Source organism: Orcinus orca, chromosome 2, assembly GCF_937001465.1.
Source record: "Orcinus orca chromosome 2, mOrcOrc1.1, whole genome shotgun sequence".
Taxonomy (NCBI): Eukaryota; Metazoa; Chordata; class Mammalia; order Artiodactyla; family Delphinidae; genus Orcinus; species Orcinus orca.
The window spans coordinates 38,182,722-38,209,336 of NC_064560.1; positions in this window are offsets into that span (position 1 = coordinate 38,182,722).

Genomic DNA, 26,615 nt, shown 5'->3' on the forward strand with positions numbered 1-26,615 from the left:
CTCACTGCCCCCCCAGTCAAAAGGGCCATCTGAAAAATGTGTAAAATCCAGAAAAGCAGGACAGGCCATGGAGAACTGGGAGCCTTGTTATGCTGATGGGTGGGATGTAAATTGCCAACAGCCACTGTGGAGAAGTGTATGGTGTTTCCTGAAACATCTACAAAACAAAGCAACAGAGCCTAGGGCACTGCCACTTATGGTCCTATAGCTTAGGGAAATTAAAATCAAAAAGACACAGCCACCCCAAAGTTTGCGACGGTTCCGTTTACAAGAACCTCATTTACGGTACAAGTTCAATATCACAGAAAGCGAAAAATGGATAAAGAAGTTGTGGTACTTACGTACAATGCAATATCACTGAGCAATGAAATCTATGTCATCAGGCCCATAGCAGCATAATGAGTGGATTCAGGTATGATGATTCTAAGTGAAATAACTCACACAGAAAAAGAAACATCATAAGATATCACTACTACACGGAATGTAAACTTGGCTACACAGGAACTGAATTACAAAACAGAACAGGGTCTCAAATGCAGAAAACCAACTTATGCTTGCTTAAGTGGAAAGGTGAGTTGGGGTGCTGCATAAAACCAGAGATTGAAATGAGCACAGATACCGTTCCATAAGCCAAATATGTAATAGACAAGAGCTACTCCTTGCTCAACGAAGTGGACTCAACACCCCATATTAAACGCATAACAATATACCTGACTAGTAAGAATCTTAAAACCTATGGATTTATATGTCTCCAAAAGAGAATCAAGCGTGTGTACAGCAGCATAAATGCAGCAGTGATAGGATTGGTGAAGTTCGCTGAGCAAATGCAGACCCTTTGAAGTCATAATACATGGTACCCATTCCATGGGTCTCAACTCTCCAGGTTTAAGGGATACTTCCTTCAGCTAAAACATGCATGTGGAACCCAGAGTATGATCCACCGTGTGATCGGGAAACGTGTTCAAATGTGTCTCAGTTTTCGTACCCTGGTACTCGGGTGCAACATTCCAGATGCTTTACTAACACATTCCCCATTTGGAGAGTCAGTGCCTTTAAACTCCTGTTTGGCCCAGTTTGCAATTTCTGCGGAAAATGAACAGGAATAGGGAGAACCAATGAGAGAATAGCTGGAGGTGTCTGGACGGGCAAATTTAACTCTCATTTCCCACCAGGAAGAAGAATTAACCAAAGGCTCAGCGTGTTATGCCAGAACCACACTAGGGCCTGAAGCACTCCTGCGGTGTTTCGGCAGCTCACAAGAAAGCGAGTTGAAGGAAGGAGCTCAGGGGCACTGTAATTCACAAACCTGCAGAGTTATAAATGACAGCTATCGTCCAAAAATATATTGAAGTAAGGCTGCCAAGCGGACTTGAAAGCGGGGCAGAACTGCAGGAAACCGATTTCAGGAGGTAGACTAGAATTGCATGTAAAGCATAGGAAAAGAGGCAGAACTTCCACAATGATGCACTTGGCCAAAAAGGGCGTATGCGTTTTTTCCTGAATATATTCAGGAAGAAACGCATACACCCTTTTTGGCCAACCAAGCAAGCTTGCAAAAGAAATCTGCACTACAATGAAGTCTCACTGCCCCCCGGTCTAAGGGGCCATCTGAAAAAAGTGTAAAATCCTGAAAGGCAGGACAGGCCATGCAGAACTGGGAGCCTTGTTATGCTGATGGGCGGGATGTAAATTGCCAACAGCCACTCTGGAGAAGTGTATGGTGTTTCCAGAAACATCTAAAAAACAAAGCAACAGAGCCTAGGGCACTTCCACTTATGGTCCTATAGCTTAGGGAAATTAAAATAATAAAAAAAAACAGCCACCCCAAAGTCTGGGACAGCTGTGTTTACAAGAACCTCGTTTACGGTACAAGTTCAATATGGCAGAAAGCGAAAAATGGATAAAGAAGTTGTGGTACTTACGTACAATGCAATATCACTCAGCAATGAAATCTATGTCTTCAGACCCGTAACAGCATAATGAGTGGATTCAGGTACGATGATTCTAAGTGAAATAAGTCACACAGAAAAAGAAACATCATAAGATATCACTACTACGCAGAATGTAAACTTGGCTACACAGGAACTGAATTACAAAACAGAACAGGGTTTCAAATGTAGAAAACCAACTTATGCTTGCTTAAGGGGAAAGGTGAGTTGGGGTGCTGCATAAAACCAGAGATTGAAATTAGCACAGATACCGTTCCATAAGCCAAATATGTAATAGACAAGAGCTACTCCTTGCTCAACGAAGTGGACTCAACACCCCATATTAAACGCCTAAGAATATACCTGACTAGGAAGAAAATTAAAACCAATGGATTTATATGTCTCCGAAAGAGAATAAAGGGTGTATACAGTGGCATAAACGCAGCAGTGATAGGATTGGTGAGGTTCGGTGAGCAAACGCAGACCCTTTGAAGTCATAATGCATCGTACCCATTCCATGGGTCTCAACCTTCCAGGTTTAAGGGATTCTTCCTTCAGCTAAAACATGCATGTGGAACCCAGAGTATGATCCACCGTGTGATCGGGAAACATGTTCAAATGTGTCTTAGTTTTCATCATCTGGTACTCGGGTGCAACAATCCAGACGCTTTACTAACACTCTCCCCACTTGGAGAGTCAGTGCCTTTAATCTCCTGTTTGGCCCAGTTTGCAAATTCTGTGGAAGATGAACAGGAATAGGGAGAACCCATGAGAGACTAGCTGGAGGTGTCTGGACGGGCAAATTTAACTCTCATTTTCCACCAGGAAGAGTAATTAACCAAAGGCTCAGCGTGCCATGCCAGAACCACAGTAGGGCCAGAATAATCCTGCGGTGTTGCGGCCAGCTCACAAGAAAGCGAGTTGAAGAAAGGAGCTCAGTGGCACTGTAATTCAGAAACATGCAGCGTTATAAATGACACCTATCGTCCAAAAATATATTGAAGTAAGGCTGCCAAGAGGACTTCAAAGTGGGGCGTAATTGCATGAAACCGATTTCAGGAGTTAGACTGGAATTGCATGTAAAGCATAGGAAAAGAGGCAGAACGTCCACAATGATGCACTTGGCCAAAAAGGGTGTATTCGTTTTTTCCTAAATATATTCAGGAAAAAACGCATACGCACTTTTTGGTCAACCAAGGAAGATTGCAAAGGAAATCTGCACTACAATGAAGTCTCACTGTCCCCCGGTCAAAAGGGCCATCTGAGAAAAGTCTAAAATCCAGAAAGGCAGGACAGGCCATGGAGAACTGGGAGCCTTGTTATGCTGATGGGCGGGATGTAAATTGCCAACAGCCAGTCTGGAGAAGTGTATGGTGTTTCCTGAAACACCCAAAAAACAAAGCAACAGAGCCTAGGGCACTTCCACTTATGGTCCTATAGCTTAGGGAAATTAAAATCAAAAAGACACAGCCACCCCAAAATTTGGGACGGCTCTGTTTACAAGAACCTCCTTTACAGTACAAGTTTAATATCGCAGAAAGCGAAAAATGGATAACGAAGTTGTGGTACTTACGTACAATGCAATATCACTCAGCAATGAAATCAGTGTCATCAGGCCCGTAGCAGCATAATGAGTGGATTCAGGTACGATGATTCTAAGTGAAATAAGTCACAGAGAAAAAGAAACATCATAAGATATCACTAATACACGGAATGTAAACTTGGCTACACAGGAACTGAATTACAAAACAGAATAGGGTCTCAAATGTAGAAAACCAACTTATGCTTGTTTAAGGGGAAAGGTGAGTTGGGGTGCTGCATAAAACCAGAGATTGAAATGTGCACAGATACCATTCTATAAGCCAAATATGTAATAGACAAGAGCTACTCCTTGCTCAACGAAGTGGACTCAACACCCCATATTAAACTCCTAACAATATACCTGACTAGTAAGAATCTTAAAAGCTATGGATTTCTATGTCTCCGAAAGAGAATCAAGTGTGTGTACATCGGCATAAACGCAGCAGTGATAGGATTGGTGAGGTTCGGTGAGCAAATGCAAACCCTTTGAAGTCATATTGCATGGTACCCATTCCATGGGTCTCAACTCTCCAGGTTTAAGGGATTCTTCTTTCAGCTAAAACATGCATGTGGATCCCAGAGTATGAAGTCATATTGCATGGTACCTATTCCATGGGTCTCAACTCTCCAGTTTTAAGGGATTCTTCCTTCAGCAAATACATGCATGTGGAACCCAGAGTATGATCCACCGTGTCATCGGGAAACGTGTTCAAATGTGTCTCAGTTTTCGTCCCCTGGTACTCGGGTGCAACTTTCCAGACGCTTTACTAACACACTCAGCACTTGGAGAGTCAGTGCCTTTAACCTCCTGTTTGGCCCAGTTTGCAATTTCTGCGGAAAATGAACAGGAATAGGGAGAACCCATGAGAGACTAGCTGGAGGTGTCTGGACGGGCAAATTTAACTCTCATTTCCCACCAGGAAGAGGAATTAACCAAAGGCTCAGCGTGCCATGCCGGAACCACACTAGGGCCTGTAGCAATCCTGCAGTGTTGCGGCCAGCTGACAAGAAAGCGAGTTGAAGAAAGGAGCTCAGGGGCACTGTCATTCACAAACCTGCAGAGATATAAATGACAGCTATCGTCCAAAAATATATTGAAGTAAGGCTGCCAAGAGGACTTGAAAGCGGGGCAGAATTGCAGGAAACCGATTTCAGGAGGTAGACTGGAATTGCATGTAAAGCATAGGAAAAGAGGCAGAACGTCCACAGTGATGCACTTGGCAAAAAAGGGCGTATGCGTTCTTTCCTGAATATATTTAGGAAAAAACGCATACACCCTTTTTGGCCAACCAAGCAAGCTTGCAAAGAAATCTGCACTATAATGAAGTCTCACTGTCCCCCGGTCAAAAGGGCCATCTGAAAAAAGTGTATAATCCAGAAAGACAGGACAGGCCACGGAGAACTGGGAGCCTTGTTATGCTGCTGGGCAGCATGTAAATTGCCAACAGCCACTCTGGAGAAGTGTATGGTGTTTCCTGAAACATCTAAAAATCAAAGCAACAGAGCCTAGGTCACTTCCACTTATGGTCCTATAGCTTAGGGAAATTAAAATCAAAAAGACACAGCCACCCCAAAGTTTGGGATGGCTCTGTTTACAAGAACCTCGTTTACGGTACAAGTTCAATATCACAGAAAGCGAAAAATGGATAAAGAAGTTGTGGTACTTACGTACAATGCAATATCACTCAGCAATGAAATCTATGTCATCAGGCACGTAGCAGCATAATGAGTGGACTCAGGTACGATGATTCTAAGTGAAATAAGTCACACAGAAAAAGAAACATCATAAGATATCACTAATACACGGAATGTAAACTTGGCTACACAGGAACTGAATTACAAAACAGAACAGGGTCTCAAATGTAGAAAACCAACTTATGCTTGCTTAAGGGGAAAGGTGAGTTGGGGTGCTGCATAAAACCAGAGAATGAAATGAGCACAGATACCGTTCCATAAGCCAAATATGTAATAGACAAGAGCTACTCCTTGCTCAACGAAGTGGACTCAACACCCCATATTAAACGCCTAAGAATATACCTGACTAGAAAGAATCTGAAAACCTATGGATTTATATGTCTCCGAAAGAGAATCAAGCGTGTGTACAGCGGCCTAAACGCAGCAGTGATAGGATTGGTGAGGTTCGGTGAGCAAATGCAGACCCTTTGAAGTCATATTGCATGGTACCGATTCCATGGGTCTCAACTCTCCAGGTTTAAGGGATTCTTCCTTCAGCTAAAACATGCATGTGGAACCCAGAGTATGATCCACCGTGTGATCGGGAAACGTGTTCAAATGTGTCTCAGTTTTCGTCCCCTGGTACTCGGGTGCAACATTCCAGACGCTTTACTAACAGTCTCCCCACTTGGAGAGTCAGTGCCTTGAACCTCCTGTTTGGCCCAGTTTGCAATTTCTGCGTAAGATGAACAGGAATAGGGAGAACCAATGAGAGACTAGCTGGAGGTGTCTGGACGGGCAAATTTAACTCTCATTTCCCACCAGGAAGAGGAATTAACCAAAGGCTCAAAGTGTCATGCCGGAACCACACTAGGGCCTGTAGCAATCGTGCAGTGTTGCGGCCAGCTCACAAGAAAGCGAGTTGAAGTAAGGAGCTCAGGGGCAGTGTAATTCACAAGCCTGCAGACTTATAAATGACATCTATCCTCCAAAAATATATTCAAGTAAGGCTGCCAAGAGGACTTCAAAGCGGGGCAGAATTGCAGGAAACCGATTTCAGGAGGTAGACTGGAATTGTATGTAAAGCATAGGAAAAGAGGCAGAACGTCCACAATGATGCACTTGGCCAGAAAGTGTGTATGCGTTTTTTCCTGAATATATTCAGGAAAAACGCATACGTCCTTTTTGGCCAACCAAGCAAGCTTGCAAAGGAAATCTGCACTACAATGAAGTCTCACTGGCCCCCGGTCAAAAGGACCATCTGAAAAAAGTGTAAAATCCAGAGAGGCAGGACAGACCATGGAGAACTGGGAGCCTTGTTATGCTGATGGGCGGGATGTAAATTGCCAACAGCCACTCTGGAGAAGTGTATGGTGTTTCCTGAAACATCTAGAAAACAAAGCAACAGAGCCTAGGGCACTTCCAATTATGGTCCTATAGCTTAGGGAAATTAAAATCAAAAAGAAACAGCCACCCCAAAGTTTGGGACAGCTCTGTTTACAAGAACCTCGTTTACGGTACAAGTTCAATATCACAGAAAGCGAAAAATGGATAAAGAAGTTGTGGTACTTACGTACAATGCAATATAACTCAGCAATGAAATCTATGTTATCAGGCACGTAGCAGCATAATGAGTGGATTCAGGTACGATGATTCTAAGTGAAATAAGTCACACAGAAAAAGAAACATCATAAGATATCACTACTACACGGAATGTAAACTTGGCTACACAGGAACTGAATTAGAAAACAGAACAGGGTCTCAAATGTAGAAAACCAACTTATGCTTGCTTAAGGGGAAAGGTGAGTTGGGGTGCTGCATAAAACCAGAGATTGAAATGAGCACAGATACCGTTCCATAAGCCAAATATGTAATAGACAAGAGCTACTACTTGCTCAACGAAGTGGAATCAACACCCTATATTAAACGCCTAAGAATATACCTGACTAGTAAGTATCTAAAAACCTATGGATTTCTATGTCTCCGAAGGAGAATCTAGCGTGTGTACAGCAGCATAAACGCAGCAGTGATAGGATTGGTAAGGTTCGGTGAGCAAATGCAGACCCTTTGAAGTCATATTGCATGGTACCGATTCCATGGGTCTCAACTCTCCAGGTTTAAGGGATTCTTCCTTCAGCTAAAACATGCATGTGGAACCCAGAGTATGATCCACCGTGTGATCGGGAAACATGTTCAAATGTGTTTCAGTTTTTATCCCCTGGTACTCGGGTGCAACATTCCAGACACTTTACTAACACTCTCCCCACTTGGAGAGTCAGTGCCTTTAACCTCCTGTTTGGCCCAGTTTGCAATTTCTGCGTAAGATGAACAGGAATAGGAAGAACCAATGAGAGACTAGCTGGAGGTGTCTGGACGGGCAAATTTAACTCTCATTTCCCACCAGGAAGAGGAATTAACCAAAGCCTCAGCGTGCCGTGCTGGAACCACACTAGGGCCTGTAGCAATCCTGCAGTGTTGCGGCCAGCTCACAAGAAAGCGAGTTGAAGAAAGGAGCTCAGGGACACTGTAATTCAAAAACCTGCAGAGTTATAAATGACAGCTATCGTCCAAAAATATATTCAAGTAAGGCTGCCAAGAGGACTTGAAAGCGGGGCAGAATTGCACGAAACCGATTTCAGGAGGTAGACTGGAATTGCATGTAAAGCATAGGAAAAGAGGCAGAACGTCCACAATGATGCACTTGGCCAAAGGGGTGTATGCGTTTTTTCCTGAATATTATCAGAAAAAAACGTATACGCACGTTTTGGCCAACCAAGCAAGCTTGCGAAGGAAATCTGCACTACAATGAAGTCTCAGTGCCCCCCGGTCAAAAGGGCCATCTGAAAAATGTGTAAAATCCAGAAAGTCAGGACAGGCCACGGAGAACTGGGAGCCTTGTTATGCTGATGGGCGGGATGTAAATTGCCAACAGCCACTCTGGGGAAGTGTATGGTGTTTCCTGAAACATCTAAAAAACAATGCAACAGAGCCTAGGCCACTTCCACATATGGTCCTATAGCTTAGGGAAATTAAAATCAAAAAGACACAGCGACCCCAAAGTTTGGGACGGCTCTGTTTAAAAGAACCTCATTTACGGTAGAAGTTCAATATCACAGAAAGCGAAATATGGATAAAGAAGTTGTGGTACTTACGTACAATGCAATATCACGCAGCAATGAAATCTATGTCATCAGTCCCATAGCAGCGTAATGAGTGGATTCAGGTACGATGATTCTAAGTGAAATAAGTCACACAGAAAAAGAAACATCATAAGATATCACTAATACACGGAATGTAAACTTGGCTACACAGGAACTGAATTACAAAACAGAACAGGGTCTCAACTGTAGAAAACCAACTTATGCTTGCTTAAGGGGAAAGGTGAGTTGGGGTGCTGCATAAAACCAGAGATTGAAATGAGCACAGATACCGTTCCATAAGCCAAATATGTAATAGACAAGAGCTACTCCTTGCTCAACGAAGTGGACACAACACCCCATATTAAACGCCTAAGAATATACCTGACTAGTAAGAATCTTAAAACCTATGGATTTATATGTCTCTGAAAGAGATTCAAGCGTGTGTAGAGCGGTATAAACGAAGCAGTGACAGGATTGGTGAGGTTTGGTGAGTAAATGCAGACCCTTTGAAGTCATATTGCATGGTACCCATTCCATGGGTGTCAACTCTCCAGGTTTAAGGGATTCTTCCTTCAGCTAAAACATGCATGTGGAACCCAGAGTATGATCCAGCGTGTGATCGGGAAATGTGTTCAAATGTGTCTCAGTTTTCGTCCCCTGGTACTCGGGTGCAACATTCCAGACGCTTTACTAACACTCTCCCTACTTGGAGAGTCAGTACCTTTAACCTCCTGTTTGGCCAAGTTTCAATTTCTGCGGAAGATGAACAGGTATAGGGAGAACCAATGAGAGACTAGATTGAGGTGTCTGGACGGGCAAATTTAACTCTCATTTCCCACCAGGAAGAGGAATTAACCAAAGGCTCAGCATGCCGTGCCGGAACCACACTAGGGCCTGAAGCAATCCTGCGGTGTTCCGGCCAGCTAACAAGAAAGCGCGTTGAAGAAAGGAGCTCAGGGGCACTGTAATTCCCAAACCTGCAGAGTTATAAATGACAGCTATCGTCCAAAAATATATTGAAGTTAGGCTGCCAAGAGGACTTGAAAGCGGGGCAGAATTGCAGGAATCCGATTTCAGGAGGTAGACTGGAATTGCATATAAAGCATAGGAAAAGAGGCAGAACGTCGACAATGATGCACTTGGCCAAAAAGGGCGTATGCGTTTTTTCCTGAATATATTCAGGAAAAAACGCATACGCCCTTTTTGGCCAACCAAGCAAGCTTGCAAAGGAAATCTGCACTACAATGAAGTCTCACTGCCCCCCGGTCAAAAGGGCCATCTGAAAAAAGTGTAAAATCCAGAAAGACAGGACAGGCCATGGAGAACTGGGAGCCTTGTTATGCTGATGGGCGGGATGTAAATTGCCAACAGCCACTCTGGAGAAGTGTATGGTGTTTCCTGAAACATCTAAAAAACAAAGCAACAGAGCCTAGGCCACTTCCACTTATGGTCCTATAGCTTAGGGAAATTAAAATCAAAAAGACGCAGCCACCCCAAAGTTTGGGATGGCTCTGTTTACAAGAACCTCGTTTACGGTTCAAGTTCAGTATCACAGAAAGCGAAAAATGGATAAAGAATTTGTGATACTTACGTACAATACAATATCACTCAGCAATGAAATCTATGTCCTCAGGCCCGTAGCAGCATAATGAGTGGATTCAGCTACGATGATTCTAAGTGAAATAAGTCACACAGAAAAAGAAACGTCATAAGATATCACTAATACACGGAATGTAAACTTGGCTACACAGGAACTGAATTACAAAACAGAACAGGGTCTCAAATGTAGAAAACCAACTTATGCTTGCTTAAGGGGAAAGGTGAGTTGGGGTGCTGCATAAAACCAGAGATTGAAATGAGCACAGATACCGTTCCATAAGCCAAATATGTAATAGACAAGAGCTACTCCTTGCTCAACGAAGTGGAATCAACACCCCATATTAAACGCCTAAGAATATACCTGACTAGTAAGAATCTTAAACCTATGGATTTATATGTCTCCGAAAGAGAATCAAGCGTGTGTACAGCGGCATAAACGCAGCAGTGATAGGATTGGTGAGGTTCGTTGAGCAAATGCAGACCCTTTGAAGTCATATTGCATGGTACCCATTCCATGGGTCTCAACTCTCCAGGTTTAAGGGATTCTTCCTTCAGCTAAAACATGCATGTGGAACCCAGAGTATGATCCACCGTGTGATCGGGAAACGTGTTCAAATGTGTCTCAGTTTTCGTCCCCTGGTACTCGGGTGCAACATTCCAGACGCTTTACTAACACTCTCCCCACTTGGAGAGTCAGTGCCTTTAACCTCCGGTTTGGCCCAGTTTCAATTTCTGCGGAAGATGAACAGGAATAGGGAGAACCAATGAGAGACTAGCTGGAGGTGTCTGGACGGGCAAATTTAACTCTCATTTCCCACCAGGAAGAGGAATTAACCAAAGAATCATCGTGCCGTGCCGGAACCACACTAGGGCCTGAAGCAATCCTGCGGTGTTGCGGCCAGCTCACAAGAAAGTGCGTTGAAGAAAGTAGCTCAGGGGCACTGTCGTTCACAAACCTGCAGAGTTATAAATGACAGCTATCGTCCAAAAATATATTGAAGTAAGGCTGCCAAGAGGACTTGAAAGCGGGGCAGAATTGCAGGAAACCAATTTCAGGAAGTAGACTGGAATTGCATGTAAAGCATAGGAAAAGAGGCAGAACGTCCACAATGATGCACTTGGCCAAAAAGGGCGTATGCGTTTTTTCCTGAATATATACAGGAAAAAACGCATACGCCCTTTTTGTCCAACCAAGCAAGCTTGCAAAGGAAATCTGCACTACAATGAAGTCTCACTGCCCCCCGGTAAAAAGGGCCATCTGAAAAAAGTGTAAAATCCAGAAAGGCAGGACAGGCCATGGAGAACTGGGAGCCTTGTTATGCTGATGGGCGGGATGTAAATTGCCAACAGCCACTCTGGAGAAGTGTATGGTGTTTCCTGAAACATCTAAAAAACAAAGCAACAGAGCCTAGGCCACTTCCACTTATGGTCCTATAGCTTAGGGAAATTAAAATCAAAAAGACACAGCCACCCCAAAGTTTGGGATGGCTCTGTTTACAAGAACCTCGTTTACGGTTCAAGTTCAATATCGCAGAAAGCGAAAAATGGATAAAGAAGTTGTGGTACTTACGTACAATGCAATATAACTCAGCAATGAAATCTATGTCATCAGGCCCATAGCAGCATAATGAGTGGACTCAGGTACGATGATTCTAAGTGAAATAAGTCACACAGAAAAAGAAACATCATAAGATATCACTAATACATGGAATGTAAATTTGGCTACACAGGAACTGAATTAGAAAACAGAACAGGGTCTCAAATGTAGAAAACCAACTTATGCTTGCTTAAGGGGAAAGGTGAGTTGGGGTGCTGCATAAAGCCAGAGATGGAAATGAGCACAGATACCGTTCCATAAGCCAAATATGTAATAGACAAGAGCTACTCCTTGCTCAACGAAGTGGACTCAACACCCCATATTAAACGCCTAAGAATATACCTGACTAGTAAGTATGTTAAAACCTATGGATTTCTATGTCTCCGAAAGAGAATCAAGCGTGTGTACAGCGGCATAAACGCAGCAGTGATAGGATTGGTTAGGTTCGGTGAGCAAATGCAGACCCTTTGAAGTCATATTGCATGGTACCCATTCCATGGGTCTCAACTCTCCAGGTTTAACGGATTCTTCCTTCAGCTAAAACATGCATGTGGAACCCAGAGTATGATCCACAGTGTGATCGGGAAACGTGTTCAAATGTGTCTCAGTTTTCGTCCCCTGGTACTCGGGTGCAACATTCCAGACGCTTTACTAACACTCTCCCCACTTGCAGAGTCAGTGCCTTTAACCTCCTGTTTGGCCCAGTTTGCAATTTCTGCGTAAGATGAACAGGAATAGGGAGAACCAATGAGAGACTAGCTGGAGGTGTCTGGACGGGCAAATTTAACTCTCATTTCCCAACAGGAAGAGGAATTAACCAAAGGCTCATTGTGCCATGCCGGAACCACACTAGGGCCTGAAGCAATCCTGCGGTGTTGCGGCCAGCTCACAAGAAAGCGAGTTGAAGAAAGGAGCTCAGGGGCACTGTAATTCACAAACCTGCAGAGTTATAAATGACAGCTATCGTCCAAAAATATATTGAAGTAAGGCTGCCAAGAAGACTTGAAAGCGGGGCAGAATTGCAGGAAACCGATTTCAGGAGGTAGACTGGAATTGCATGTAAAGCATAGGAAAAGAGGCAGAACGTCCACAATGATGCACTTGGCCAAAGGGGCGTATGCGTTTTTTCCTGAATATATTCAGAAAAAAACGCATACGCCCTTTTTGGCCAACCAAGCAAGCTTGCGAAGGAAATCTGCACTACAATGAAGTCTCACTGCCCCCTGGTCAAAAGGGACATCTGAAAAAAGTGTAAAATCCAGAAAGTTAGGACAGGCCACGGAGAACTGGGAGCCTTGTTATGCTGCTGGGCGGGATGTAAATTGCCAACAGCCACTCTGGAGAAGTGTATGGTGTTTCCTGAAACATCTAAAAAACAAAGCAACAGAGCCTAGGCCACTTCCACTTATGGTCCTATACCTTAGGGAAATTAAAATCAAAAAGACACAGCCACCCCAAAGTTTCAGATGGCTCTGTTTACAAGAACCTCGTTTACGGTACAAGTTCAATATTGCAGAAAGCGAAAAATGGATAAAGAAGTTGTGGTACTTACGTACAATGCAATATCACTCAGCAATGAAATCTATGTCATCAGGCCCGTAGCAGCATAATGAGTGGATTCAGCTACGATGATTCTAAGTGAAATAAGTCACACAGAAAAAGAAACATCATAAGATATCACTAATACACGGAATGTAAACTTGGCTACACAGGAACTGAATTACAAAACAGAACAGGGTCTCAAATGTAGAAAACCAAGTTATGCTTGCTTAAGGGGAAAGGTGAGTTGGGGTGCTGCATAAAACCAGAGATTGAAATTAGCACAAATACCATTCCATAAGCCAAATATGTAATAGACAAGAGCTACTCCTTGCTCAACGAAGTGGACACAACACCCCATATTAAACGCCTAAGAACATATCTGACTAGTAAGAATGTTAAAACCTACGGATTTATATGTCTCTGAAAGAGAATCAAGCGTGTGTAGAGCGGCATAAACGCAGCAGTGATAGGATTGGTGAGGTTCGGTGAGCAAATGCAGACCCTTTGAAGTCATATTGCATGGTACCCATTCCATGGGTCTCAACTCTCCAGGTGTAAGGGATTATTCCTTCAGCTAAAACATGCATGTGGAACCTAGAGTATGATTCACAGTGTGATTGGGAAACGTGTTCAAATGTGTCTCAGTTTTCGTCCCCTGGTACTCGGGTGCAACATTCCAGACGCTTTACTATCACTCTCCCCACTTGGAGAGTCAGTGCCTTTAACCTCCTGTTGGCCCAGTTTGCTATTTCTGCGGAAGATGAACAGGAATACGGAGAACCAATGAGAGACTAGCTGGAGGTGTCTGGACGGGCAAATTTAACTCTCATTTCCCACCAGGAAGAGGAATTAACCAAAGGCTCAGCGTGCCGTGCCGGAACCACACTAGGGCCTGAAGCAATCCTGCGGTGTTGCAACCAGCTCACAAGAAAGCGCGTTGAAGAAAGGAGCTCAGGGGCACTGTCATTCACAAATCTGCAGAGTTATAAATGACAGCTATCGTCCAAAAATATATTGAAGTAAGGCTGCCAAGAGGACTCGAAAGCAGGGCAGAATTGCAGGAAACCGATTTCAGGAGGTAGACTTGAATTGCATTTAAAGCATAGGAAAAGAGGCAGAACGTCCACAATGATGCACTTGGCCAAAAAGGGCGTACGCGTTTTTTCCTGAATATATTCAGGAAAAAACGCATACGTCCTTTTTGGCCAACCAAGCAAGTTTGCAAAGGAAATCTGCACTACAATGAAGTCTCACTGTCCCCCGGTCAAAAGGGCCATCTGAAAAAAGTGTAAAATCCAGAAAGGCAGGACAGGCCATGGAGAACTGGGAGCCTTGTTATGCTGATGGGCGGGATGTAAATTGCCAACAGCCACTCTGGAGAAGTGTATGGTGTTTCCTGAAACATCTAAAAAACAAAGCAACAGAGCCTAGGGCACTTCCACTTATGGTCCTATAGCTTAGGGAAATTAAAATCAAAAAGACACAGCCTCCCCAATGTTTGGCACGCCTCTGTTTACAAAAACCTCGTTTATGGTACAAGTTCAATATCGCAGAAAGCGAAAAATGGATAAAGAAGTTGTGGTACTTACGTACAATGCAATATCACTCAGCAATGAAATCTATGTCATCAGACCCATAGCAGCATAATGAGTGGATTCAGCTATGATGATTCTAAGTGAAATAAGTCACACAGAAAAAGAAACATCATAAGATATCACTAATACACGGAATGTAAACTTGGCTACACAGGAACTGAATTACAAAACAGAACAGGTTCTCAAATGTAGAAAACCAACTTACGCTTGCTTAAGGGGAAAGGTGAGTTGGGGTGCTGCATAAAACCAGAGATTGAAATTAGCACAGATACTGTTCCATAAGCCAAATATGTAACAGACAATAGCTACTCCTTGCTCAACGAAATGGACTCAACACCTCATATTAAACGCCTAAGAATATACCTGATTAGTAAGAATCATAAAACCTATGGATTTATATGTCTCCAAAAGAGAATAAAGCGTTTGTGTAGCGGCATAAATGCAGCACTGATACGATTGGTGAGGTTCGGTGAGCAAATGCAGACCCTTTGAAGTCATATTGCATGGTACCCATTCCATGGGTCTCAACTCTCCAGGTTTAAGGGATTCTTCCTTCAGCTAAAACATGCATGTGGTACCCAGAGTATGATCCACCGTGTGATCGGGAAACGTGTTCAAATGTGTCTCAGTTTTCGTCCCCTGGTACTCGGGTGCAACATTCCAGACGCTTTACTAACACTCTCCCCACTTGGAGAGTCAGAGCCTTTAACCTCCTGTTTGGACCAGTTTGTAATTTCTTCGGAAGATGAACAGGAATACGGAGAACCAATGAGAGACTAGCTGGAGGTGTTTGGACGGGCAAATTTAACTCTCCTTTCCCACCAGGAAGAGGAATTAACCAAACGCACAGCGTGCCATGCTGCAACCACACTAGGGCCTGAAGCAATCCTGCGGTGTTGCGGCCAGCTCACAAGAAAGCGAGTTGAAGAAAGGAGCTCAGGGGCACTGTCATTCACAAACCTGCAGAGTTATAAATGACAGCTATCGTCCAAAAATATATTGAAGTAAGGCTGCCAAGAGGACTTGAAAGCGGGGCAGAATTGCAGGAAACCGATTTCAGGAGGTAGACTGGAATTGCATTTAAAGCATAGGAAAAGAGGCAGAACGTCCCCAATGATGCACTTGGCCAGAAAGGGCGTTTGCGTTTTTTCCTGAATATATTGAGAAAAAACTCATGCGCCCTTTTTGGCCAACCAAGCAAGCTTGCAAAGGAAATCTGCACTACAATGAAGTCTCACTTCCCCCCAGTCAAAAGGGCCATCTGAAAAAAGTGTAAAATCCAGAAAGGCCGGACAGGCCATTGAGAACTGGGAGCCTTGTTATGCTGATGGGCGGGATGTAAACTGCCAACAGCCACTCTGGGGAAGTGTATGGTGTTTCCTGAAACATCTAAAAAACAAAGCAACAGAGCCTAGGGCACTTCCACTTATGGTCCTATAGCTTAGGGAAATTAAAATCAAAAAGACGCAGCCACCCCAAAGTTTGGGATGGCTCTGTTTACAAGAACCTCGTTTACGGTTCAAGTTCAGTATCACAGAAAGCGAAAAATGGATAAAGAATTTGTGATACTTACGTACAATACAATATCACTCAGCAATGAAATCTATGTCCTCAGGCCCGTAGCAGCATAATGAGTGGATTCAGCTACGATGATTCTAAGTGAAATAAGTCACACAGAAAAAGAAACGTCATAAGATATCACTAATACACGGAATGTAAACTTGGCTACACAGGAACTGAATTACAAAACAGAACAGGGTCTCAAATGTAGAAAACCAACTTATGCTTGCTTAAGGGGAAAGGTGAGTTGGGGTGCTGCATAAAACCAGAGATTGAAATGAGCACAGATACCGTTCCATAAGCCAAATATGTAATAGACAAGAGCTACTCCTTGCTCAACGAAGTGGAATCAACACCCCATATTAAACGCCTAAGAATATACCTGACTAGTAAGAATCTTAAACCTATGGATTTATATGTCTCCGAAAGAGAATCAAGCGTGTGTACAGCGGCATAAACGCAGCAGTGATAGGATTGGTGAGGTTCGTTGAGCAAATGCAGACCCTTTGAAGTCATATTGCATGGTACCCATTCCATGGGTCTCAACTCTCCAGGTTTAAGGGATTCTTCCTTCAGCTAAAACATGCATGTGGAACCCAGAGTATGATCCACCGTGTGATCGGGAAACGTGTTCAAATGTGTCTCAGTTTTCGTCCCCTGGTACTCGGGTGCAACATTCCAGACGCTTTACTAACACTCTCCCCACTTGGAGAGTCAGTGCCTTTAACCTCCGGTTTGGCCCAGTTTCAATTTCTGCGGAAGATGAACAGGAATAGGGAGAACCAATGAGAGACTAGCTGGAGGTGTCTGGACGGGCAAATTTAACTCTCATTTCCCACCAGGAAGAGGAATTAACCAAAGAATCATCGTGCCGTGCCGGAACCACACTAGGGCCTGAAGCAATCCTGCGGTGTTGCGGCCAGCTCACAAGAAAGTGCGTTGAAGAAAGTAGCTCAGGGGCACTGTCGTTCACAAACCTGCAGAGTTATAAATGACAGCTATCGTCCAAAAATATATTGAAGTAAGGCTGCCAAGAGGACTTGAAAGCGGGGCAGAATTGCAGGAAACCAATTTCAGGAAGTAGACTGGAATTGCATGTAAAGCATAGGAAAAGAGGCAGAACGTCCACAATGATGCACTTGGCCAAAAAGGGCGTATGCGTTTTTTCCTGAATATATACAGGAAAAAACGCATACGCCCTTTTTGTCCAACCAAGCAAGCTTGCAAAGGAAATCTGCACTACAATGAAGTCTCACTGCCCCCCGGTAAAAAGGGCCATCTGAAAAAAGTGTAAAATCCAGAAAGGCAGGACAGGCCATGGAGAACTGGGAGCCTTGTTATGCTGATGGGCGGGATGTAAATTGCCAACAGCCACTCTGGAGAAGTGTATGGTGTTTCCTGAAACATCTAAAAAACAAAGCAACAGAGCCTAGGCCACTTCCACTTATGGTCCTATAGCTTAGGGAAATTAAAATCAAAAAGACACAGCCACCCCAAAGTTTGGGATGGCTCTGTTTACAAGAACCTCGTTTACGGTTCAAGTTCAATATCGCAGAAAGCGAAAAATGGATAAAGAAGTTGTGGTACTTACGTACAATGCAATATAACTCAGCAATGAAATCTATGTCATCAGGCCCATAGCAGCATAATGAGTGGACTCAGGTACGATGATTCTAAGTGAAATAAGTCACACAGAAAAAGAAACATCATAAGATATCACTAATACATGGAATGTAAATTTGGCTACACAGGAACTGAATTAGAAAACAGAACAGGGTCTCAAATGTAGAAAACCAACTTATGCTTGCTTAAGGGGAAAGGTGAGTTGGGGTGCTGCATAAAGCCAGAGATTGAAATGAGCACAGATACCGTTCCATAAGCCAAATATGTAATAGACAAGAGCTACTCCTTGCTCAACGAAGTGGACTCAACACCCCATATTAAACGCCTAAGAATATACCTGACTAGTAAGTATGTTAAAACCTATGGATTTCTATGTCTCCGAAAGAGAATCAAGCGTGTGTACAGCGGCATAAACGCAGCAGTGATAGGATTGGTTAGGTTCGGTGAGCAAATGCAGACCCTTTGAAGTCATATTGCATGGTACCCATTCCATGGGTCTCAACTCTCCAGGTTTAACGGATTCTTCCTTCAGCTAAAACATGCATGTGGAACCCAGAGTATGATCCACAGTGTGATCGGGAAACGTGTTCAAATGTGTCTCAGTTTTCGTCCCCTGGTACTCGGGTGCAACATTCCAGACGCTTTACTAACACTCTCCCCACTTGCAGAGTCAGTGCCTTTAACCTCCTGTTTGGCCCAGTTTGCAATTTCTGCGTAAGATGAACAGGAATAGGGAGAACCAATGAGAGACTAGCTGGAGGTGTCTGGACGGGCAAATTTAACTCTCATTTCCCAACAGGAAGAGGAATTAACCAAAGGCTCATTGTGCCATGCCGGAACCACACTAGGGCCTGAAGCAATCCTGCGGTGTTGCGGCCAGCTCACAAGAAAGCGAGTTGAAGAAAGGAGCTCAGGGGCACTGTAATTCACAAACCTGCAGAGTTATAAATGACAGCTATCGTCCAAAAATATATTGAAGTAAGGCTGCCAAGAAGACTTGAAAGCGGGGCAGAATTGCAGGAAACCGATTTCAGGAGGTAGACTGGAATTGCATGTAAAGCATAGGAAAAGAGGCAGAACGTCCACAATGATGCACTTGGCCAAAGGGGCGTATGCGTTTTTTCCTGAATATATTCAGAAAAAAACGCATACGCCCTTTTTGGCCAACCAAGCAAGCTTGCGAAGGAAATCTGCACTACAATGAAGTCTCACTGCCCCCTGGTCAAAAGGGACATCTGAAAAAAGTGTAAAATCCAGAAAGTTAGGACAGGCCACGGAGAACTGGGAGCCTTGTTATGCTGCTGGGCGGGATGTAAATTGCCAACAGCCACTCTGGAGAAGTGTATGGTGTTTCCTGAAACATCTAAAAAACAAAGCAACAGAGCCTAGGGCACTTCCACTTATGGTCCTATAGCTTAGGGAAATTAAAATCAAAAAGACACAGCCTCCCCAATGTTTGGCACGCCTCTGTTTACAAAAACCTCGTTTATGGTACAAGTTCAATATCGCAGAAAGCGAAAAATGGATAAAGAAGTTGTGGTACTTACGTACAATGCAATATCACTCAGCAATGAAATCTATGTCATCAGACCCATAGCAGCATAATGAGTGGATTCAGCTATGATGATTCTAAGTGAAATAAGTCACACAGAAAAAGAAACATCATAAGATATCACTAATACACGGAATGTAAACTTGGCTACACAGGAACTGAATTACAAAACAGAACAGGTTCTCAAATGTAGAAAACCAACTTACGCTTGCTTAAGGGGAAAGGTGAGTTGGGGTGCTGCATAAAACCAGAGATTGAAATTAGCACAGATACTGTTCCATAAGCCAAATATGTAACAGACAATAGCTACTCCTTGCTCAACGAAATGGACTCAACACCTCATATTAAACGCCTAAGAATATACCTGATTAGTAAGAATCATAAAACCTATGGATTTATATGTCTCCAAAAGAGAATAAAGCGTTTGTGTAGCGGCATAAATGCAGCACTGATACGATTGGTGAGGTTCGGTGAGCAAATGCAGACCCTTTGAAGTCATATTGCATGGTACCCATTCCATGGGTCTCAACTCTCCAGGTTTAAGGGATTCTTCCTTCAGCTAAAACATGCATGTGGTACCCAGAGTATGATCCACCGTGTGATCGGGAAACGTGTTCAAATGTGTCTCAGTTTTCGTCCCCTGGTACTCGGGTGCAACATTCCAGACGCTTTACTAACACTCTCCCCACTTGGAGAGTCAGAGCCTTTAACCTCCTGTTTGGACCAGTTTGTAATTTCTTCGGAAGATGAACAGGAATACGGAGAACCAATGAGAGACTAGCTGGAGGTGTTTGGACGGGCAAATTTAACTCTCCTTTCCCACCAGGAAGAGGAATTAACCAAACGCACAACGTGCCATGCTGCAACCACACTAGGGCCTGAAGCAATCCTGCGGTGTTGCGGCCAGCTCACAAGAAAGCGAGTTGAAGAAAGGAGCTCAGGGGCACTGTCATTCACAAACCTGCAGAGTTATAAATGACAGCTATCGTCCAAAAATATATTGAAGTAAGGCTGCCAAGAGGACTTGAAAGCGGGGCAGAATTGCAGGAAACCGATTTCAGGAGGTAGACTGGAATTGCATTTAAAGCATAGGAAAAGAGGCAGAACGTCCCCAATGATGCACTTGGCCAGAAAGGGCGTTTGCGTTTTTTCCTGAATATATTGAGAAAAAACTCATGCGCCCTTTTTGGCCAACCAAGCAAGCTTGCAAAGGAAATCTGCACTACAATGAAGTCTCACTTCCCCCCAGTCAAAAGGGCCATCTGAAAAAAGTGTAAAATCCAGAAAGGCCGGACAGGCCATTGAGAACTGGGAGCCTTGTTATGCTGATGGGCGGGATGTAAACTGCCAACAGCCACTCTGGGGAAGTGTATGGTGTTTCCTGAAACATCTAAAAAACAAAGCAACAGAGCCTAGGGCACTTCCACTTATGGTCCTATAGCTTAGGGAAATTAAAATCAAAAAGACGCAGCCACCCCAAAGTTTGGGATGGCTCTGTTTACAAGAACCTCGTTTACGGTTCAAGTTCAGTATCACAGAAAGCGAAAAATGGATAAAGAATTTGTGATACTTACGTACAATACAATATCACTCAGCAATGAAATCTATGTCCTCAGGCCCGTAGCAGCATAATGAGTGGATTCAGCTACGATGATTCTAAGTGAAATAAGTCACACAGAAAAAGAAACGTCATAAGATATCACTAATACACGGAATGTAAACTTGGCTACACAGGAACTGAATTACAAAACAGAACAGGGTCTCAAATGTAGAAAACCAACTTATGCTTGCTTAAGGGGAAAGGTGAGTTGGGGTGCTGCATAAAACCAGAGATTGAAATGAGCACAGATACCGTTCCATAAGCCAAATATGTAATAGACAAGAGCTACTCCTTGCTCAACGAAGTGGAATCAACACCCCATATTAAACGCCTAAGAATATACCTGACTAGTAAGAATCTTAAACCTATGGATTTATATGTCTCCGAAAGAGAATCAAGCGTGTGTACAGCGGCATAAACGCAGCAGTGATAGGATTGGTGAGGTTCGTTGAGCAAATGCAGACCCTTTGAAGTCATATTGCATGGTACCCATTCCATGGGTCTCAACTCTCCAGGTTTAAGGGATTCTTCCTTCAGCTAAAACATGCATGTGGAACCCAGAGTATGATCCACCGTGTGATCGGGAAACGTGTTCAAATGTGTCTCAGTTTTCGTCCCCTGGTACTCGGGTGCAACATTCCAGACGCTTTACTAACACTCTCCCCACTTGGAGAGTCAGTGCCTTTAACCTCCGGTTTGGCCCAGTTTCAATTTCTGCGGAAGATGAACAGGAATAGGGAGAACCAATGAGAGACTAGCTGGAGGTGTCTGGACGGGCAAATTTAACTCTCATTTCCCACCAGGAAGAGGAATTAACCAAAGAATCATCGTGCCGTGCCGGAACCACACTAGGGCCTGAAGCAATCCTGCGGTGTTGCGGCCAGCTCACAAGAAAGTGCGTTGAAGAAAGTAGCTCAGGGGCACTGTCGTTCACAAACCTGCAGAGTTATAAATGACAGCTATCGTCCAAAAATATATTGAAGTAAGGCTGCCAAGAGGACTTGAAAGCGGGGCAGAATTGCAGGAAACCAATTTCAGGAAGTAGACTGGAATTGCATGTAAAGCATAGGAAAAGAGGCAGAACGTCCACAATGATGCACTTGGCCAAAAAGGGCGTATGCGTTTTTTCCTGAATATATACAGGAAAAAACGCATACGCCCTTTTTGTCCAACCAAGCAAGCTTGCAAAGGAAATCTGCACTACAATGAAGTCTCACTGCCCCCCGGTAAAAAGGGCCATCTGAAAAAAGTGTAAAATCCAGAAAGGCAGGACAGGCCATGGAGAACTGGGAGCCTTGTTATGCTGATGGGCGGGATGTAAATTGCCAACAGCCACTCTGGAGAAGTGTATGGTGTTTCCTGAAACATCTAAAAAACAAAGCAACAGAGCCTAGGCCACTTCCACTTATGGTCCTATAGCTTAGGGAAATTAAAATCAAAAAGACACAGCCACCCCAAAGTTTGGGATGGCTCTGTTTACAAGAACCTCGTTTACGGTTCAAGTTCAATATCGCAGAAAGCGAAAAATGGATAAAGAAGTTGTTGCAGTTACGTACAATGCAATATAACTCAGCAATGAAATCTATGTCATCAGGCCCATAGCAGCATAATGAGTGGACTCAGGTACGATGATTCTAAGTGAAATAAGTCACACAGAAAAAGAAACATCATAAGATATCACTAATACATGGAATGTAAATTTGGCTACACAGGAACTGAATTAGAAAACAGAACAGGGTCTCAAATGTAGAAAACCAACTTATGCTTGCTTAAGGGGAAAGGTGAGTTGGGGTGCTGCATAAAGCCAGAGATTGAAATGAGCACAGATACCGTTCCATAAGCCAAATATGTAATAGACAAGAGCTACTCCTTGCTCAACGAAGTGGACTCAACACCCCATATTAAACGCCTAAGAATATACCTGACTAGTAAGTATGTTAAAACCTATGGATTTCTATGTCTCCGAAAGAGAATCAAGCGTGTGTACAGCGGCATAAACGCAGCAGTGATAGGATTGGTTAGGTTCGGTGAGCAAATGCAGACCCTTTGAAGTCATATTGCATGGTACCCATTCCATGGGTCTCAACTCTCCAGGTTTAACGGATTCTTCCTTCAGCTAAAACATGCATGTGGAACCCAGAGTATGATCCACAGTGTGATCGGGAAACGTGTTCAAATGTGTCTCAGTTTTCGTCCCCTGGTACTCGGGTGCAACATTCCAGACGCTTTACTAACACTCTCCCCACTTGCAGAGTCAGTGCCTTTAACCTCCTGTTTGGCCCAGTTTGCAATTTCTGCGGAAGATGAACAGGAATAGGGAGAACCAATGAGAGACTAGCTGGAGGTGTCTGGACGGGCAAATTTAACTCTCATTTCCCAACAGGAAGAGGAATTAACCAAAGGCTCATTGTGCCATGCCGGAACCACACTAGGGCCTGAAGCAATCCTGCGGTGTTGCGGCCAGCTCACAAGAAAGCGAGTTGAAGAAAGGAGCTCAGGGGCACTGTAATTCACAAACCTGCAGAGTTATAAATGACAGCTATCGTCCAAAAATATATTGAAGTAAGGCTGCCAAGAAGACTTGAAAGCGGGGCAGAATTGCAGGAAACCGATTTCAGGAGGTAGACTGGAATTGCATGTAAAGCATAGGAAAAGAGGCAGAACGTCCACAATGATGCACTTGGCCAAAGGGGCGTATGCGTTTTTTCCTGAATATATTCAGAAAAAAACGCATACGCCCTTTTTGGCCAACCAAGCAAGCTTGCGAAGGAAATCTGCACTACAATGAAGTCTCACTGCCCCCTGGTCAAAAGGGACATCTGAAAAAAGTGTAAAATCCAGAAAGTTAGGACAGGCCACGGAGAACTGGGAGCCTTGTTATGCTGCTGGGCGGGATGTAAATTGCCAACAGCCACTCTGGAGAAGTGTATGGTGTTTCCTGAAACATCTAAAAAACAAAGCAACAGAGCCTAGGCCACTTCCACTTATGGTCCTATACCTTAGGGAAATTAAAATCAAAAAGACACAGCCACCCCAAAGTTTCGGATGGCTCTGTTTACAAGAACCTCGTTTACGGTACAAGTTCAATATTGCAGAAAGCGAAAAATGGATAAAGAAGTTGTGGTACTTACGTACAATGCAATATCACTCAGCAATGAAATCTATGTCATCAGGCCCGTAGCAGCATAATGAGTGGATTCAGCTACGATGATTCTAAGTGAAATAAGTCACACAGAAAAAGAAACATCATAAGATATCACTAATACACGGAATGTAAACTTGGCTACACAGGAACTGAATTACAAAACAGAACAGGGTCTCAAATGTAGAAAACCAAGTTATGCTTGCTTAAGGGGAAAGGTGAGTTGGGGTGCTGCATAAAACCAGAGATTGAAATTAGCACAAATACCATTCCATAAGCCAAATATGTAATAGACAAGAGCTACTCCTTGCTCAACGAAGTGGACACAACACCCCATATTAAACGCCTAAGAACATATCTGACTAGTAAGAATGTTAAAACCTACGGATTTATATGTCTCTGAAAGAGAATCAAGCGTGTGTAGAGCGGCATAAACGCAGCAGTGATAGGATTGGTGAGGTTCGGTGAGCAAATGCAGACCCTTTGAAGTCATATTGCATGGTACCCATTCCATGGGTCTCAACTCTCCAGGTGTAAGGGATTATTCCTTCAGCTAAAACATGCATGTGGAACCTAGAGTATGATTCACAGTGTGATTGGGAAACGTGTTCAAATGTGTCTCAGTTTTCGTCCCCTGGTACTCGGGTGCAACATTCCAGACGCTTTACTATCACTCTCCCCACTTGGAGAGTCAGTGCCTTTAACCTCCTGTTGGCCCAGTTTGCTATTTCTGCGGAAGATGAACAGGAATACGGAGAACCAATGAGAGACTAGCTGGAGGTGTCTGGACGGGCAAATTTAACTCTCATTTCCCACCAGGAAGAGGAATTAACCAAAGGCTCAGCGTGCCGTGCCGGAACCACACTAGGGCCTGAAGCAATCCTGCGGTGTTGCAACCAGCTCACAAGAAAGCGCGTTGAAGAAAGGAGCTCAGGGGCACTGTCATTCACAAATCTGCAGAGTTATAAATGACAGCTATCGTCCAAAAATATATTGAAGTAAGGCTGCCAAGAGGACTCGAAAGCAGGGCAGAATTGCAGGAAACCGATTTCAGGAGGTAGACTTGAATTGCATTTAAAGCATAGGAAAAGAGGCAGAACGTCCACAATGATGCACTTGGCCAAAAAGGGCGTACGCGTTTTTTCCTGAATATATTCAGGAAAAAACGCATACGTCCTTTTTGGCCAACCAAGCAAGTTTGCAAAGGAAATCTGCACTACAATGAAGTCTCACTGTCCCCCGGTCAAAAGGGCCATCTGAAAAAAGTGTAAAATCCAGAAAGGCAGGACAGGCCATGGAGAACTGGGAGCCTTGTTATGCTGATGGGCGGGATGTAAATTGCCAACAGCCACTCTGGAGAAGTGTATGGTGTTTCCTGAAACATCTAAAAAACAAAGCAACAGAGCCTAGGGCACTTCCACTTATGGTCCTATAGCTTAGGGAAATTAAAATCAAAAAGACACAGCCTCCCCAATGTTTGGCACGCCTCTGTTTACAAAAACCTCGTTTATGGTACAAGTTCAATATCGCAGAAAGCGAAAAATGGATAAAGAAGTTGTGGTACTTACGTACAATGCAATATCACTCAGCAATGAAATCTATGTCATCAGACCCATAGCAGCATAATGAGTGGATTCAGCTATGATGATTCTAAGTGAAATAAGTCACACAGAAAAAGAAACATCATAAGATATCACTAATACACGGAATGTAAACTTGGCTACACAGGAACTGAATTACAAAACAGAACAGGTTCTCAAATGTAGAAAACCAACTTACGCTTGCTTAAGGGGAAAGGTGAGTTGGGGTGCTGCATAAAACCAGAGATTGAAATTAGCACAGATACTGTTCCATAAGCCAAATATGTAACAGACAATAGCTACTCCTTGCTCAACGAAATGGACTCAACACCTCATATTAAACGCCTAAGAATATACCTGATTAGTAAGAATCATAAAACCTATGGATTTATATGTCTCCAAAAGAGAATAAAGCGTTTGTGTAGCGGCATAAATGCAGCACTGATACGATTGGTGAGGTTCGGTGAGCAAATGCAGACCCTTTGAAGTCATATTGCATGGTACCCATTCCATGGGTCTCAACTCTCCAGGTTTAAGGGATTCTTCCTTCAGCTAAAACATGCATGTGGTACCCAGAGTATGATCCACCGTGTGATCGGGAAACGTGTTCAAATGTGTCTCAGTTTTCGTCCCCTGGTACTCGGGTGCAACATTCCAGACGCTTTACTAACACTCTCCCCACTTGGAGAGTCAGAGCCTTTAACCTCCTGTTTGGACCAGTTTGTAATTTCTTCGGAAGATGAACAGGAATACGGAGAACCAATGAGAGACTAGCTGGAGGTGTTTGGACGGGCAAATTTAACTCTCCTTTCCCACCAGGAAGAGGAATTAACCAAACGCACAGCGTGCCATGCTGCAACCACACTAGGGCCTGAAGCAATCCTGCGGTGTTGCGGCCAGCT